The following is a 16,693-nucleotide window of genomic DNA, read 5'->3' as shown; positions in this document are numbered from 1 at the left end:
GATCCAAAATACATAAAAAACTCCTACAACTCAGGGCGCCTGGCTAGCTCAGTTGGTAGAGCATGCAACTCTTAGTCTCAGAGTTGTGAGTTCGAGCCCCATGTTGGGCATAGAGCCTATCCAAAAAAACCAAATAATCCAATTAAAACATGGCAGCAGACGTGAACAGACGTTTCTCCAAAGACAGATGGCCAATAGACACGGAAAGATGCTCACCACTCATCAGAGAAATGCAAATCAAAACGACAATGAAGTGTCACCTCACACCTGTCAGAATGGCTAAAATCACAAGAAACAAGTGTCAAGGATCTGGAGAAATAGGAACCCTTGTGCACTGGGAGTGGTAATGCAAACTGGTGCAGCCACTCTGGAAAACGGTATGGAGTTTCCTCAAAATAAAATACAACTACCCTACCATCCAGTAATCACACTATTGGGTATTTGCTTAAAGAGTATGAAAATACTGGGGCGCCTGGGTGGCTTATTTGGTTAAGCGTCCGCCTTTGGCTCAGGTCACGATCCCAGAATCCTGGGATCAAGCCTCCCATCGGGCTCCCTGCTTGGCTGGAGGTCTGCTTCTCCCTCTCCCTCTCCTCCTCCTCCCAATAGTTCTCTCTCTCTCTCTCAAATGGGCAAATCTTAAAAAAAAAAAAAAAAAAAAAAAAATACTAATTCAAAGGGATACATGCATCCCTATATTTATTGCAGCATTATTTACAATAGCCAAACTATGGAAGCAGCCCAAGTGCCCACTGATAGACGAATGCATAAAGAAGTGTGTATGTGTGTATACACACATATATACACTGAAATATCATTCTGCCATAAAAGAGAATGAAATCTTGCCATTTGTAACAACATGGATGGATAGAGCTAGACAGTGTAATGCTAAGTGAAATAAGCCAGAGAAAGACAAATACCATATGATTTCACTCATGTGGAATTTAAGAAACAACGAACAAAGAAAAAGACAAACCAAAAAACCGACTTAAATACAGAGAACAAACTTGTGGTTACCAGAAGGGAGGTGGGTGGGGGGGATGGGTGAAATAGGTGATGGAGATTAAGATTACATTTATCTTGAGCCAATAGCAGTATATGTATTCGCTGAATCACTATATTGTGCACCTGAAACAAATATAACATTGTTAATTATGTTAATCACGCCAGCATTAAAATAAATAGAAATAGGGGCGCCTGGGTGGCGCAGCGGTTAAGCGTCTGCCTTGGGCTCAGGGCGTGATCCCAGCGTTATGGGATCGAGCCCCACATCAGGCTCCTCTGCTATGAGCCTGCTCCTTCCTCTCCCACTCCCCCTGCTTGTGTTCCCTCTCTCGCTGGCTGTCTCTATCTCTGTCAAATAAATAAATAAAATCTTAAAAAATAAAATAAAATAAAATAAAATAAAATAAATAGAAATAAAATAAAGGCTGGGTCTGAAGTAGAGTCCCATATTTGCAGACTTCCGCGGCTAATGCGGCTATGAATCTGTGTCCTTTGTTACCTTCTGAGTGCTCCCAAACCAGGATGCACCTGCCACTGGACAGGAGCACCGCGCCCTCGACGGCCGGCGAGGGGGCGGGTCGGGGGGGGGGCAGGGCCTAGCTACAGCTTCCGGCGGAAGAGCCGGGGAGCAAGATGGCTGCCACCTAGCCGGTGCTGTTCGTTGTTGAGCCAGCGTGGGGGCTCCATTGAGGCGAACCGGTCGGGTCTCTTGTGGCTCTGCTCCCCCAGCCTGTGAGCAGCGCCCGCGACCTAAGGGCTTTGCTGGGCCTAGCGCTGCCCAGAACCCGTTCCCCTCTGACCCTGGTCTCGGAGAGTTGGTGAGATCTGTTATTGTGACTTCGGACCGCGTTCCAAACTCTTATGCCCATTCATTCCATAAACTCCGCAGTCCTGGCCCCTTAGAGAAAGGAGTTCACAGAATAGCTGGGGAATTATGGAAACATCCTTACCGCAGGAGCTGGTGAGCACCGTGATGCGAGCGTATGATGGACAGTGTTGATGAGAGGGTCGGGCTGAGGGTTTCAGGGAATGAGCACCCCATCTGGATAGGGGAGGGCGAACTTCCCCGAGGCACAGTGGCCAGGGCTGGGTTTGAAAGATCTGAAGTAAGGCTGTTGCCTGAATGGAGAGCAGCAAGAGCCTGGAGGGATGAAGTAGTCTAACGTCTGGGGGCAAATGGTTTGCGCTGAGGGAGCAAGGGAGAAAGAAGGATAGTAGGTGGGCAGGGCTCAGGTTAGGGGGGTCTTATATGCCGTGCTAAGGAATTTGGACTCTGTCGGTGGGCATTAATGAGCTTTTGGAGAATATTAAGCAGAATAGTGCTGTGACTCGATTTGCCTTCTGTTGGATTCATTCCAGTGACATATAGAAGAGAGTCAAACTGGGAGCAATGAAGGTATCACGGTAACCGGAGGCTAGATGTAGGTCTGAAACGGGATGGGGGAGGAGTGTACCTCACAGGTCGTTTTGTATACCCATAAGACTAGGGACTCCTCCTTCCCCCCCTGCTGCTGTCTTGCTAACAGAGTGTTGCAGCAGCTTGTAGCAAGAGTGCGGAGAGCATTGGTTCGTTGCAGGGGGGCTGGCAGAGGAGGTGGACCTCAAAGTTCTTCATGCTGCTTTTATTCCTTTTGGAGACGTCACAGATACTTAGTTTCTTCTGGTGAAACAGGTGAGACCTTTCAGTGTCTCATTTTCAGATTCCTGTGTCAGGAAAAGCGTTTCGAAAAAATTTCAAGTCATGTGCATTCTGTGTATGGTTGGTATGTAACGAAGTCCAGGAGGGTGTCTCTCTGGGTCAACATGACTGTGATCTTGGCGATGGAAGAGGAACGTGCTGAGGACAACAGGGCCAGGACGGTGGTGTGGCCATGGGCTGGAATTCACAGAGACTCATGGCTTGTTGGATGTGAGGAAAGGCTTTCTCCACTTTGGAGCCGTTTGGGCCTTTGATTTCTGATCATTTAATATACAAACTGTAAAACAGGATTCAGTAGGAAGATAGTTTTAGAAAAATCTTGAAAGGTCTGAGTGTTGTTTCACACCACGCCTGCTGACCAGACCTCCCTGTTGGCAGCTGTGCTTTTAAGTAGCAGAGGGCAGCAGGGAAGCTCAGCCGCAACATTGGGGGCCTTGACCTCTGCTCACCCCGGGGAGTTGCCCTTAAAATGGTGTCACAGTTAAGGTGCGCGTTTCTATTTGATCCGTGGTTGTTATTCTCTAAGATAGGAGTTTTAGACCGAGCTGTGCCACTAACTCTGGGTGTGATACTTAAACTGTCTGAGCCGTCAGTTCTTTGTTTCTTAAATAAAACAGTAAGGCTGGCTTTGTGGGGGGCTGTACCATCCCTGAATTCTACAAACTAGTGACTCCTGTTGCTCTTGCTGTCGGCCAGCTAACATAATGTTTCCCTGAGGACAAGCACTAGGCTCCCTTCACTAGTAGTCACCCAACTCAGCAGTGAGGTCAGCACTCTGTGCTCACTTGGGGCTCAGTTGGAGTGAGTAATTGATAACTTCGTCTGTCTTATAGACAAAAGTTATAATGCTTGGAAAGTAACTTAAGGCTTATATTCTGTAATGGTAGAATTGGATACTACAAAGTTTAAAAATTCACTCTTTAGCTAAAACAAAATGATTTTAATATTTCTGGAAGCATCTAAAGATTAAATTTTTTAAAAAAGATTTTATTTATGGGGCGCCTGGGTGGCTCAGTCGATTAAGTGTCTGCTTTGAGTTCGGGTCATGATCTCAGGGTCCTGGGATCATGCCCCGCGTGGGGCACACATCCTCACATCACCAGCCATAGCAAGCAGTTCGTACATGGTCTTTGTTAAATGCGTATAATCTAGGTAGGTAAGAAGGGCAAATGTGCCTTTTTTTCCTGTGCCTGTGCTACTGAGCTTTTATCTGAGTGCTAACCACAGGAAGAGTGGGACTGCGAGCATGAACTCGTATTAGCAGGTGCTCAGCGGCAGCCGACAGCCTGGTCTGGCTGAGACTCTGCTTTTTACTAAAGCCGTTATGGGGATGCTGCTTGACGGTACCTGGGACCCTCAGACCCCTGTGTGTTTCCAGTTTCCGCAGTTTCAAAGTTATCTAGGAAGCAAAAGTTGTCATTATTTGAAAGTATTCACAGTGAACTGGCTACTTAGAAAATGAATTCTCATTCAGAAATCCTTTCCGTTGGGGGCGCCTGGGTAGCGCAGTCGTTAAAGCGTCTGCCTTCGGCTCAGGGTGTGATCCCGGCGTTCCGGGATCGAGTCCCACATCGGGCTCCTCCGCTGGGAGCCTGCTTCTTCCTCTCTCACTCCCCTGCTGTGTTCCAGCTCTCGCTGGCTGTCTCTCTGTCACATAAATAAATAAAATCTTAAAAAAAAAAAAAAAAAAGAAATCTTTTCTGTTGAACATTTGCATAAATGCCAACCATCTTTGTTGGCTAGTCTCTCCCCATCTACGTTAGGGGTCAGCAAACTCGGAACGACAGGCCACATCCAGCCTGCAGCCTGTTTTTGTATGGCCTATGAGCTCAATCGTTTTTTATATGTTTAATGGGTTGTGGGGGAAAAAAAAGAATATGCAGCAGAGACTGTGAATGACCCACAAAAAATATTTACTGTCTAGCTCTTGACGGAAAGTTTGCTGGCCTCCAGTCTAGGGCGACGTACCGCAAATAGAGTGTGAATGGATTGCAAGGTAAAACCGAAGCTCGCTCAGGGGCAGGGTTCCATGGAGCGTGTGAAAGCGGTCATGGAAAACTGCTGTGGTCGGCTCTGGTCAACAGAGCGGAGACTTTTGAGCCCTTGAAAAGTGGCTCTCTCCTAAAGTTAAACCAGAGAAAACCTGCAAGGATTGTGATAGGCTGAGTGCTTCAAGAGAAAACGATTTAAATTCCTACTGCTGTAACACATTACCTCCAATTTAGTGGCTTTAAAAACACCGCAAACGGGGGCGCCTGGGTGGCTCAGTCGGTTAAGCATCTGCCTTTGGCTCGGGTCATGATCTCAGGGTCCTGGGATCTCGGGCTCCCTGCTCTGTAGGGAGGCTGCTTCTCCCTCTGCCTCTGCCTCTGCCTCTGCCTCTGCCTCTGCCTCTGCCTCTGCCTCTGCCTCTGCCTCATGCCTTGGTTTCTGGTCCCTTCTATCTTCAAGTCAGCAGTGGTCAGGTGGGTCGTTTCTCACACTGCATCACTCTGAAACTAACTCTCCTGCCTCCCTCTGCATAGAGGACCCTTGTGATTACACTGGGTGCATCTGAATAATCCAGTATGATATCCTTGTTTTAAGGTCAGCAGACTAGCGACCTTACTTCCTTCTTGCTGTTTAACTCTGCATATTTGAAGGTTTGGGGAATGGGATGTGGACATCTTTGAGGGCACCATTATTTTGCCTACAACAAAACTCTTATGTTTCTACCCTGCCCTTTTTTATGATCAGTCTTTTATTTTTCTTATCAATCTTTATGACTATGAAATAAGGATATTTCATGCTGTTCAATTTTTTCTTAATTGCTAGAAGTAAAATTTGTACTTGATTCATCTGTTTCTAAGAACGAGAGCATAGCTATAATTATAACCTAGTTCTTACTAAATTAAGGAATTTTTTCAGATTTTTTTTTTAGTTTTCATGAAAAGACCTGAAACAAACCTTTTTAAAAGATCTATTTACCTTTTCCTAGTATCAGTTATTCTTGGATAATAAAATATTCCTATACGTCGTTCCGTGTTCTCTGTTACTGTTTCATCAAACGTGTCCCCCAGTAGCCAGCAATACTGTTGCTCTCCCATTTAGTGCTGATCTTGATTTTTTAAAAAGATTTTATTTATTTGAGGGGCGCCTGGGTGGCACAGCGGTTGAGCGTCTGCCTTCGGCTCAGGGTGTGATCCCGGCATTACGGGATCGAGCCCCACATCAGGCTCTTCCGCTATGAGCCTGCTTCTTCCTCTCCCACTCCCCCTGCTTGTGTTCCCTCTCTCGCTGGCTGTCTTTCTCTGTCGAATAAATAAAATCTTAAAAAAAAAAAAAAGATTTTATTTATTTGAGAGAGAGCACGAGCGGGGCGGGGGGAGGGAGAAGGAGAAGCCGACTCCCTGCTGAGCAGGGAGCCTAATGTGGGGCTCATTCTGGGACCCCAAGGTCATGACCTCAGCCAAAGGCAGACACTGAACTGACTTGAGCCACCCAGGTGCCCCGATCTTGATTTTTTAAAGTGGCCTCACTACATGGTAACCGCATTTACCCTTATAATTTCAGAATTCTGAGCTCAGATCCGAAGATCATGCCAGCACAGAACTTCCTGTTGGTGTTGACAGAAAAGAAGTGTGTGGTGGCTTAGGGAGTTCATGGTTAGCTTTGTGCTTAGCTTGCCGTTGGGGGCTGTGGGCTCCCAGCATAGACTTCTTAGAAGCAAATGGAATCTTTTTTTTTTTTTTTTTTTTTTAGCCTAAACAAGGTTTAAGCAGCTGAGTTGTATTGCAGTTGTTTTCATAGTGAATTGAATTCTTTGGGCGGACCATTTGTGTCCATTTAGCCAAACTGGTGAGAATTAAGGAAGGCTCATCTTTGGCCTCTGCTGCTTTTTATCCCGGCCTCACTTCCTGGGCGGCGGTGAATGTTCACGGTAGAGAGCTGTGCGGTGGAGGAGAGAATGCGGTGCCTCCGTGGGAACAGAGTGGGGATTCTCTCCAAAGCTAGAGCCACTGTGCCCGTTTTACCTTGTCCCGGGATGTAGACACAGACTGCGCCCTTCCAGCCTTGACAGTGGCTGGGCCTTCCCTGTTGGCTCGGCTCAGTCCTCCTCTGTCTCATCTGCCCCTGCCTCTGTGGAGAGCGGGACCTGAAGGCCTGACATTTCCAGTGACAGCTTCCCTGTCCGAAGAGGTAACTTCTGCCGGTGAGAGCCCCACGGGGCGTCCGCTCTGCTGACAAGGCAGCAAAGAACTGGGCACAGCAAGGGAGCAGTTGGCCGACAGCTTGAATGTCTTAGCACGTGTTCCATTCTTTCCCTTTCGGTGTGGGCAGATGATGACCGGCTGAAGAAGTGTTCTGGGAAGACTCTTGAAGAGAATAAGGAGGAAGAAGGGTCGGAGCCCCCCAAAGTGGAAACCCAGGAGGTGAGATCGAAGGCTTGCGCTTCCCTGGGCGGGGCTGGCACTTTCCACCCAGGGCGCGTCTGCCGTGGGCGGCGCTGGGTGAATTGAACGGAGAAGCTTGGCTTTCTTGTCCTTGAGGGACTCTAGGGGAGAAGTGTCCTGTGCGTGCTTGAACTGGGTGGGGGTCTGAGATGAGAAAGGACAGTGAGGACGCCCCCTCCCAGCATCCGCCATCCTCCTGACCTTTCCCGCGCCCTCACTGAAGACCTTGGCACCAGGCTCTCGGTCTTCTATTCCTGGCCTGATTCCAGAGAGGTCCCAGCTCCTCAGAATGTACCCAGGTGCCAGGCGCTTCCTGCCTCAGCACTTTCTCCTGCTTCTCGATGCTCCGTCGTGACCGTTGCTTCTGGGAATAACCGAGCTCCCCCTCGTCTGTCCACCTTTGGAGCCACGGTGTTTCTCCGAGTTCCTCCCTTAGCCCTCGGCTCCTCTCTGCACGCTGTCCTTGCAGTTTCGGCCACTGTGGCCCGTGTCCGAGCTTATCACAGCCACTCAGCCTTCTGCCGATTTCCTGATCTCTAGGGCTAGCCTTGACCTCGCTCGCGAGTTCCACGGGTTTCCGCCTGCCTGGCTCCCAGTCACCATAAATCAACAAAGCATACCCCAAGTGCATTTCCTCTCTCCCGGTCACCGTAAATCAACACAGTATGTCTGAAGTGGATTTCCTCTCTCCTGCTCTGCTCATCCCGAGTACCCGATCGGAGTGGATTTTGGTGTCTCCCGCAGTCACCCAAACCAAGGACTTCCGTGTCCCCGCCGGCTGCTCATCACAGTTCACACCTGCTGTGTTGCCATGTCCTGCTCATGTTCTCTTTACGTCTGCCTGCGTCTCCTCTCCTGTTTGCTGCTGCCGCAGTGGCTTGGCTTAGCCTCCGTCCTCTCTCCTGCGCATAGTGACGGCAGCTCGCTAGCTGGTCTCCCTGCCCGGGGCCTGCTCGCTCCCGTCCTGAGCAGCCAGAGGCAGCTTTCTAAGGCCCAGAGCTGACCACGTGGCGCTGCTCCAGCAGTCGGAGGGCCCCTCACCTGTAGGAGTGAGGCCGGGCTCCGGCCGCTCCCCTCTCGCACCGCGCGCCCGTTTGGCGGTCTAGGGTGGGGTGCGTAGGTGCTTATCAGTCTGTTTTCGCATCCCCGGTTCCTTGGCCTGAAAGTTCCCTCTCCAGCCGACTTTCTCTCACTCACTCCTACTCACCTGTCATCGCCGAGCTCAGCTGCTACCTTCTCCAGCAAACTTCTCTGCCCCCCCAGTGGGGTGAGGTAAGGTTCCTTCTGGGCTTCCATGGCCCCTGGGCTCCTGTGGCTTCCTCAGTCCTGGCACTTACGGCGTTATTTTGACATTATTTATTTAACAGATGTTTAAATGTTGCTTCCTCTATACCAGGCACTGTTCCAAGTGCTTTACAAATATTGAACCCCAACGGTAATCCTCTGAGATAAACACTAATCCTGTCTCCAGCTCGAGGCGACAAAAGCGAGCGCTGGGAGATCGGCACCTTGTCCCACAGCACGCAGCTCCGAAGTGCGGGGCGGGATCGGAGCCAGGGCTGCGCCACTGCGGGCGCTGCTCGCCTCTCGCGTTCGCGGCCATCGCTCCCCCGCCGGGTCGCAGGGCCTCCAGGGCCTTACGTAACAGCTCCAGAACCGGGCCTGCAGGCCCAGTGTGTACATGCTGACCTCAGAGGTAATGGTTTTCTCTAGCCGACCAGCGGTAGGGTTTGTACCGAACGTTGTACTTGTCAGCCAGTCGTCCGGGGCACTTGGAGCACAGAGCGAGGCCCGACCTCGTCGTTGTCTTCCCGGGGCTCAGGCCCCAGCCGGAGCCCGGCCCTCGCTGCTTCCGCGGCAGCCTGGCAGTGAATCTGTAGGGCGCAGCACAGAGGGATGTTATGGGTCGCTGTAACGGGAGTAAGGTGGTGGGCTCGAACTGGGGTTGTGTGTTTTTAATTGTGTTCTGTTTTTTGAAAGATTTTATTTGACAGAGTATAAGCAGGGGGAGCAGCAGAGGGAGCGGGAGAAGCAGGCTCCCTAGTGAGCAGGGAGCCCCATGCAGGGGCCCCAGGACCCTGGGATCATGACCTGAGCCAAAGGCAGACACTTAACTGACTGAGCCACCCAGGCGCCCCTGAACTGGGGTTTGTGGGCGCACTGCGGGCAGGGAGGTGTGGGTCTGTGACCGCGGGCCAGGGTGCAGCGAGCTGGCGCGTCTGAGGGTGAGTGGGACGAGGTCCCGAGCCTGCGGGGCGGGGCTGAGGTAGCCGGTGCTCGGGGGTCCCGTCCCTGGGGGTCCGGCTGGCCCCTGCGTTCTGCCGCCCCTTCCGTGGCCCAGGGCCTTCCCGGGCGGCCCCTTGCTGCAGCTCCCGCACCTGGGCTCCCGGCGTGTGTGCAGAGTACTCGCTCTCTGCTTGGGGAGCCGGAGTGCTCGCCGACCTCACGATCTCTCCCGCGCCAGGGCGAGCCCGCGGCAAAGAAGGCCCGGTCCAATCCTCAGGTGTACATGGACATCAAGATCGGCAACAAGCCGGCCGGCCGCATCCAGATGCTGCTGCGTTCCGACGTTGTTCCCATGACAGCAGGTGAGCGGGACGCCGGGCCGGACGCCGGGGGCTGAGCAGGCTGGGAGGAAGCTGCCTGGAATCCTGAGACTTCCACGCTTTTTATCGGAGCCCTTCTGAGGCGTCCGGGACCCCAGCATCTCGTCACGTGAGCCCGAGCAGGCATTTTTTTGAAGTTCTGTAAAGGCTTAGGGACTATTAGAAAGAGTAGGCAGTTGGAAGTTATAAATTCTATTTTTTTGTAGTTTTGTTTTGATGTATTTGCAAACTTACAGATTTACGGAATAAGAATTCTGTGAGAACAGTGCGAGGAACTCTTATCTATCCTTTATCCACTCGTTAATTTACTTTTTGTCCCCTACGCTTTTCCATTTAATTTATACACACAGAAAGGTCCCCCCCACTGTGCCAGTAGAGAGGAAGTTGAGGACGTCATGCCTCTCGACCCCCACATAGCGGAGTGTCTGTTTCCTAAGAACGAGAACGTTCCCTTGTGAGATCACAGCACGACCCTCAGAAGCAGGAACTGGAGCGTCCGTGCACTGTTCACTCGTCTTCAGGCTGCGTTCAGATGTCCTCACCTTCCCCGGGATCGTCCTTTCTAGTAACCGCAGCGGTTGTCCTTCCCTGGCAGGGACTCATGCTGCACGACAGGGTCGCGTCTCTTTGGTCTCCTCTGTTCGGAGCGGGGTCTCTGTTTCTCAGTGTCTTCCTTGATCTCCGTGACTCTGAAGAGAGCAGGCCCGTTTTTACGATGGTTTCTGAGTTTGCCTGGCGCTTGCCGGTGGGACGCGTGCTGGCAGGAGCGCCTCACCGGGGCGTCTCGTGAGGATGTGCGTCATGACGTCACTGCTTTCTTTGGCCACTTGCTCAAGGAGACGGCTGCCAGCTTTCTCCACTGGAAAGGGGCTATTTGTAGGGCGATACGTTAAAAGCTAACATTTTTTTCTCCTTTCGGCCTCCAGCGCATCAGAGGTGACTGCTATCACAGGTGTTGTGGGTTTCCTATTTTCCTAAATATTCTTAATGACAGTTTTTACCCATAATCCTTTTTTTGTTTAAATCTAGCCTTTTAAAAAATGTTTAGTGAAGTCATCATTGCACATAGTTTAGAGAAAATTGTCCTGTGAAGTTTGTTACACCGTGATGTTCTCCCCCCACATTGTCATCTTTCTGCCCGCCAAAGGCAACCTTCATTTTTTCAAGGGTTAATTTTGGCTTCTATTGCTCTGTCTCTGAAACACATACTCATGTTACCGCTACTTGATTTTTTTTTTTTTTCTTTTCAGTTTTTGGCTGTTTTAGGTCAGACTTTTCAGGAAACAGACTTCTGGAGGATTGCATGCAGAAAGCTTATCAGGGAGGGATCTCAGGGACAACTGCAAGGCCGTGGGAGCAGATTGGGGAGAGAGTGAAACAGCCACTGTGCAGTCACACCGGGGCTTAGCTCGTCCCAGGGGGCCCTGGAGCTTCGATAGCCCTTCTCACTGGTTCTGAATTGAGGCCTGGAGGCCAGGCCTCTGAACCCCACTCCCCCCACCGCAATCATGAATTCTGAATGATTCCCAGGAGGGGTGGGCAGCTCCATTCTGCCGAGGGCATTTCCTGGGACGGAACTTCTCTCGGGGCTGGTAGCTCTCGCGCTCCTGGGAGGTGAGAGAGTGAGCGTGTTGGTCTTGAAGGAGATCTCAGTGGCTTCCCCAGGCGCCCCTTGCAGTCCACCTCGCCCACTACCTAGATTCTCCTTGGCCGCTGCGCCTCAGTCTCCTGTGTCCTCCCGCCGACCTCTCAGGTGTCTCGGGACCCAGAGTGCGACCCTTGCTTTGCTTCTCTTCCCCCCCTCTTCCCTTCGTGGTTTCTTAACCTCTTAGCCCAGTGCCCGCCTCTTAGACCTGATTCTTTTCTAGGCAGAAATGAAGGTCCCAGCTCATAGATCCTTCCAACACACAGTTTTTAAAAAATAGTGTTATGTCATAATTATAATATGAAAGAAAATGAAAGGGAACTGATTTACAATAAAATGGTGTGTATTTCAGTATGTAAATGCTTGGACACAGCTAAACACGTGAAATGTTTAAACGTGCACTTCTGTCTAGAGCCGCAGTGAGCAGTGTGGACTGGCACAGGTGTATTTTGTTGGCAGGACCACAGTGACATGATTTTCTGAAACAGTGAAAATCTCTTGGTAACATTCTGAACAAAAGAAAAAATTAAATGTTCCCTCAGTTTATGTGGTAGGTCTATTTCTGGAAAAATTCAATGCAAAAAATAAGTCATTGTTTTTGTTTTCGTTTTTTTAAGATTTATTTATTTTAGAGGGATGGGGGCAGGGTATACAGAGAAGGAGAGAGATTTTTTTTTTTTTTAAGATTTTATTTATTTGTCAGAGAGATACAGCGAGAGAGGGAACACAAGCAAGGGGAGTGGGAGAGGGAGAAGCAGGCTCCCCCGCCAAGCAGGGATCCCAAGGAGACTTACGCGGACTCCCCGCTGAGTGCGGAGCCCAGTGCCCCCAGGACCCTGAGATCATGACCTGAGCTGAAACCAAGAGTCAGCCGCTTAAGCAACTAAGCCACCCAGGAGCCCCTATAAGTCTTTGGATTTATATGTAAACTGGAGTTAGGTTCTCACCTCAGATCATTATGAACAGATTTTTCTCTGCTATGTGAATGTTTCTCAGGGCATGTGAAAGCCTGAGAGGATTAAGAATAATGCTTCTTTAGAGCACCTGGGTGGCTCCGTCACTTAAGCGTCCAGCTCTTGGTCTCAGCTCAGGTCTTGATCTCAGGGTCGTGAGTTCAAGCCCCGTGTTGGGCTCTATGCTGGGCAGGGAGCCTACTTAAAAAAATAAAGAGAAGAAGAATTCTTCCTTACGTGGGCCGTTGGAGGATACCTGGGTTCCTTGCTCCCTTCCCACTAATGCCAATAGCACCCCCAGGAAAACTGACAACCAAAAACATACCTTGAAGTTTCCAAGTAGCCTCGAGGGGGCAGTCTTACCCTATTTAGAACCAGCGCGCTAGCCAGTCCCTTCCTGTCCCAGGGCTTCCAGTCCCGTCTGTGAGTGAATCCTGCCCACTGTCCGCCCCCGTGTGGGTCTCTCCGTGTCGTCTTCCGTGGGACGTCCCATGGGTGTCTCAGAGCTCACGGGCTCTCTTGCTCTTTCCCCCCAGACCCTAGCTGCCTGCTCAGCCTAGGATCATCCTTGACCCCTGTCCTCTGTCATACACCCCGCAGACCCGCACGTCTTCAAGTCGCTTTTTGGTCTGCCTGTTCTTCACCCTCCACTAGCACCAAGTCCTCACGCGCGTCTCCCTGTCTCCACTCCTGCCCCTTCCCTTCCTGGTCTCATCCGCAAGGTAGTCATCAACGCAGTCACGTCCTTCCCCTGCTGAGGGCCCTCCTGTGGCCGCCTCGTGCGTGCGGGATCCAGAGGGACCCCCCGACCTGAGAACTGGCATCTCCCCAAGCTCCCCGAATGTGCTGCTCCGCCCTCTGTCCCCATGGCAGTCTTGCTGTTCATGTCGCAGCAAACTCCCCCTCGGCCTTGGTCGTGTCACCTCCTCTCCCGGAACATTCTTCCTCCGGCATCTACGGGGGTCACCCCTCACTTCCTTCAGGGGCCGCGCGCCTTGTGTGAGAGGCCTGCCCCGCCCTCTCTCTGGAATGGGCCCTCCTGTCCTCCCTTCTTGTTAGTCAGCTTCGTTCTTCCTCGAGTATTTAACGTCAGCCTCATGAGGCAGGACGCGGTCTTCCTCGATCACTACTGTGTCCTAAACGGCGTAAACGTCTGACTGTTGAACGCTGAGGTTCACGGGGCTGATTTGTTACGTGTCTGGCATCTCGACCGCCTCCAACATGGAGAGGGGAGCGGGACGTGGTCCCCATCCCAAGGGAGCCCTCTGTCCCGCCGCCCCGCCGTGGGCAGCGGGCGTTCTCGTTAGCGCAGGTGACCGTACGGCTCCTCGTACCGCGCTCCCCTCAGCCCTCGCCAAGCCTGGGCTTTTTCAGCGCCGATGTTGGTCCTCCAGGAGCCTTCCGCGGTACTGTCACGTCTGCGCGTGCGCGCGCACTTCCGGGTGCCTGTGCCTGGTGCTTCCGTTTGCTGAGCAGATGTGTGTGTCACTAGGCTCTGCTGCTCTGTAGTGTGCTTTTCTTTCTTTCTTTCTTTTTTCTAAACAGCTTTATTGGGATGCAGTTCACATACCATTCAGTTCACCTGTTTAAAGTGTACATGTCAGTGGTTTTTACCGTACTCATAGTCAGTCATTACCACAAATAATTTTAGAACATTTTTCTCCAAAAGGAAACCTCGCACCTTTTAGCATTCCCCTTCTTGTCCCCCAGCCCTAGGCAAACACTAATCTACTTTCTGTCTTCCTGGTTTTGCCTATTCTAGACATGTCATACAAATAGAATTACACAATATGTGGCCTTCTGTGGCTGGCTTCCACTTAGCATAATATTTTCAAAAAATTCGTCTATGATATAGCATGTATCAGTACTTAGTTCTTTTTAATTGGCAATGAACAGTCAGTGTATGGATATACTACAATTTGTTTATCCGTTCATAAGTTGATGGACATTTGTTTATACTTTTCAGGTATTATAAATAATGCTGCTGTGAACATTTATGTGTAAGTTTTTGTGTGGACATATGTTTTCATTTCTCCTGGGTAGATACCTACACTTAGAATTGCTGAGGCATATGATAACCATTTTTTAATATTTGAGGAACTGCCAGGCTATTTTCCAAAGTGCACCATTTTGTAGTCCCATCAGCAGCCTGTGAAGGTTCCAGTTTCTCTGTATATCCCCGCCATCCCTGGTTACTATCTCTTTTATATTCTCTTTATATTATCCTAGTGGTGTGAAGTGCTATCTCATTGTGGTTTTGTTTTTGTTTTGTTTTTTGAGAGAGAGAGAGAGAGAGAGAGCAGGGAGGGGCAGAGGGAGGGGGAGAGAGAGAACCCCAGGTAGGCATGGAGCCTGATGCAGTGCTCGATCCCACGACCCCCAGATCATGGCCTGAGCCAACATCAAGAGTTAGACACCCAACCGATGGAGCCACGCAGGTGCCCCACTCATTGTGGTTTTGATTTGAATTTCCCTGATGGCTAATGATATTGAGTATCTTTTCATGGGTTTATTGATCATTTGTGTATCTTCTTTAGGAAAATGTCCATGCAGATCCTTTACTCATTTTTTAATTGGGTTATTTATCTTTTTATTGAATTGCAAGAGTTCTTTCAAATATTCTAGGTATAGGTCTCTTATCAGATACATGATTTGCAAGTGTTTTCTGTCATTCTGTGGGTTGTCTTCTCACTTTCTTTATGGTGCTTTGAAGCACAAAAGGTTTTAATTCTGTTGAAGTCCAGTTTATCTATTTTTTCTTCCATCAGTGTATTTTTGACATCATAACTAAGAAGGTTTTGTCTAACCTAAGGTTATGAAGATTTACTCCTATATTTTAAGATTGTTATGGCTTAGCTCTTACATTTAGGGCTTTGATCCATTTTGAGTTAATTTTTGTGTATGGTGTGAGAGAAGAGGTCGAATTTCTTTCTTTTGCACGTGGATATCCAGTTGTCCCAGCATCATATGTTGAAAAGGCTGTTCTTTTCCTGTTTAAATGTTTTGGCATCTATTGAAAATCAATTGACTATACATGTAAGGGTTTTATTTCTGGACTTTCTATTCTGTTTCATTGATCTATCCTCTGCCAGTTCCACGCTGTCATGTATTCTGTGGCTCCATAGTACATTTTGAATTTGACAAGTGTGAGTCCTCCACAATTTTGTTCTTTTTTCCAGGTTGTTTTGGCTGTTCTAGATCTCTAGCATTTCCATATGAATTTTGGGGATAACGTCAATTTCTACAAAAAAGCCAACTGGTATTTTGATAGAGACTGCACGGGATCAGTGCAGTTTGGGAAGTGTTACCATATCAAGTTTTCCAATCCGTGGACATGGCTGTCTTTGTGTGTGTGTGTGTGTGTGTGTGTATAAATATAATTTTTCTAGAGAGCAACTTTGTGATGCAAATCAAAAGCCCTACAATTTTGCATATCTTTTGGAGCAGTGATTCCAAGTCTAGCTATTTATAATAATATTTCTTAAGTTTATTATTTTTTTATTATTTATTTATTATGTTAGTCACCATCATTAGTTTTCGACGTAGTGATCCATGATTCATTGTTTGCGTGTAACACCCAGTGCTCCGTGCAGTACATGCCCTCCTTACTACCCATCACCGGGCTAGCCCATTCCGCCCCCCCCAAAACCCTCAGTTTGTTTCCTGGAGTCCATAGTCTCTCATGGTTCCTTCCCCCTCTGATTCCCCCCTTCATTTTTGCCTTCTATGGGAGGAGACTATGCTAAGTGAAGTAAGTCAAGCAGAGAAAGACAATTATCATATGGTTTCACTCATTTGTGGAACATAAGGACTAGCAGGGAGGACATTAGGTGAACATGGGTGTCTTTCCATTTGTTTAGATCTTTAATTTCTTTCAGTAATATTTTATAGTTACCAGAGTATAAGTTTGTACTTCTGTTGAATTTATTCCTAAGTACTTTTTTCTTTTGGTGTTATTGTAAATGGAATTTTTTAAAAAGATTTTATTTGTCAGAGAGCGAGATAGCATAAGCAGGGGTAACAGCAGAGGGAGAGGGAGAAGCAGGCTCCCCCTTGAGTAGCAAGCCCAATGCAGGGCTCCTACCAGGACCCTGGGATCGTGACCTGAGCCAAAGGCAGACGCTTAACTGACTGAGCCACCCGGGCACCCCTGGAATTGTTTTCTTGATTTCATTTTCAGATTGTACATTGCTAGAGTATAGAAATAAACTGATTTTTATATATTGATCTTATATTCTGCAACCTTGCTCAATTATTTATTAGTCCTGAGTTTTCTAGTGAATTCCTTAGGATTTTCTGTATACGAGATCATGTCATCTGCAAATTTCACTTCATTTTTTGCAACTTCCCCT

The 16,693-nt window shown here is 49.1% G+C and overlaps 1 long non-coding RNA gene across 2 annotated transcripts; it reads left to right on the top strand.

Moving 5' to 3' along the window:
• Nucleotides 1–1,619: 1,619 nt before the first annotated feature.
• Nucleotides 1,620–16,570, top strand: LOC113268250 (uncharacterized). 2 transcript variants are annotated; one of them, XR_006411456.3, is made up of 4 exons: nucleotides 1,620–1,823; nucleotides 7,025–7,116; nucleotides 9,602–9,725; nucleotides 10,094–16,570. It is a non-coding gene; the product is annotated as an uncharacterized LOC113268250 (long non-coding RNA). The 2 variants fall into 2 exon arrangements; XR_008956741.1 differs by having other exon boundaries at nucleotides 1,629–1,966.
• Nucleotides 16,571–16,693: the final 123 nt, after the last annotated feature.

This window comes from Ursus arctos, unplaced genomic scaffold (genome assembly GCF_023065955.2).
Source record: "Ursus arctos isolate Adak ecotype North America unplaced genomic scaffold, UrsArc2.0 scaffold_32, whole genome shotgun sequence".
Classification (NCBI taxonomy): domain Eukaryota; kingdom Metazoa; phylum Chordata; class Mammalia; order Carnivora; family Ursidae; genus Ursus; species Ursus arctos.
Note: the sequence above shows the minus strand (reverse complement) of the source record. Positions and strands in the feature narration are given on the sequence as shown.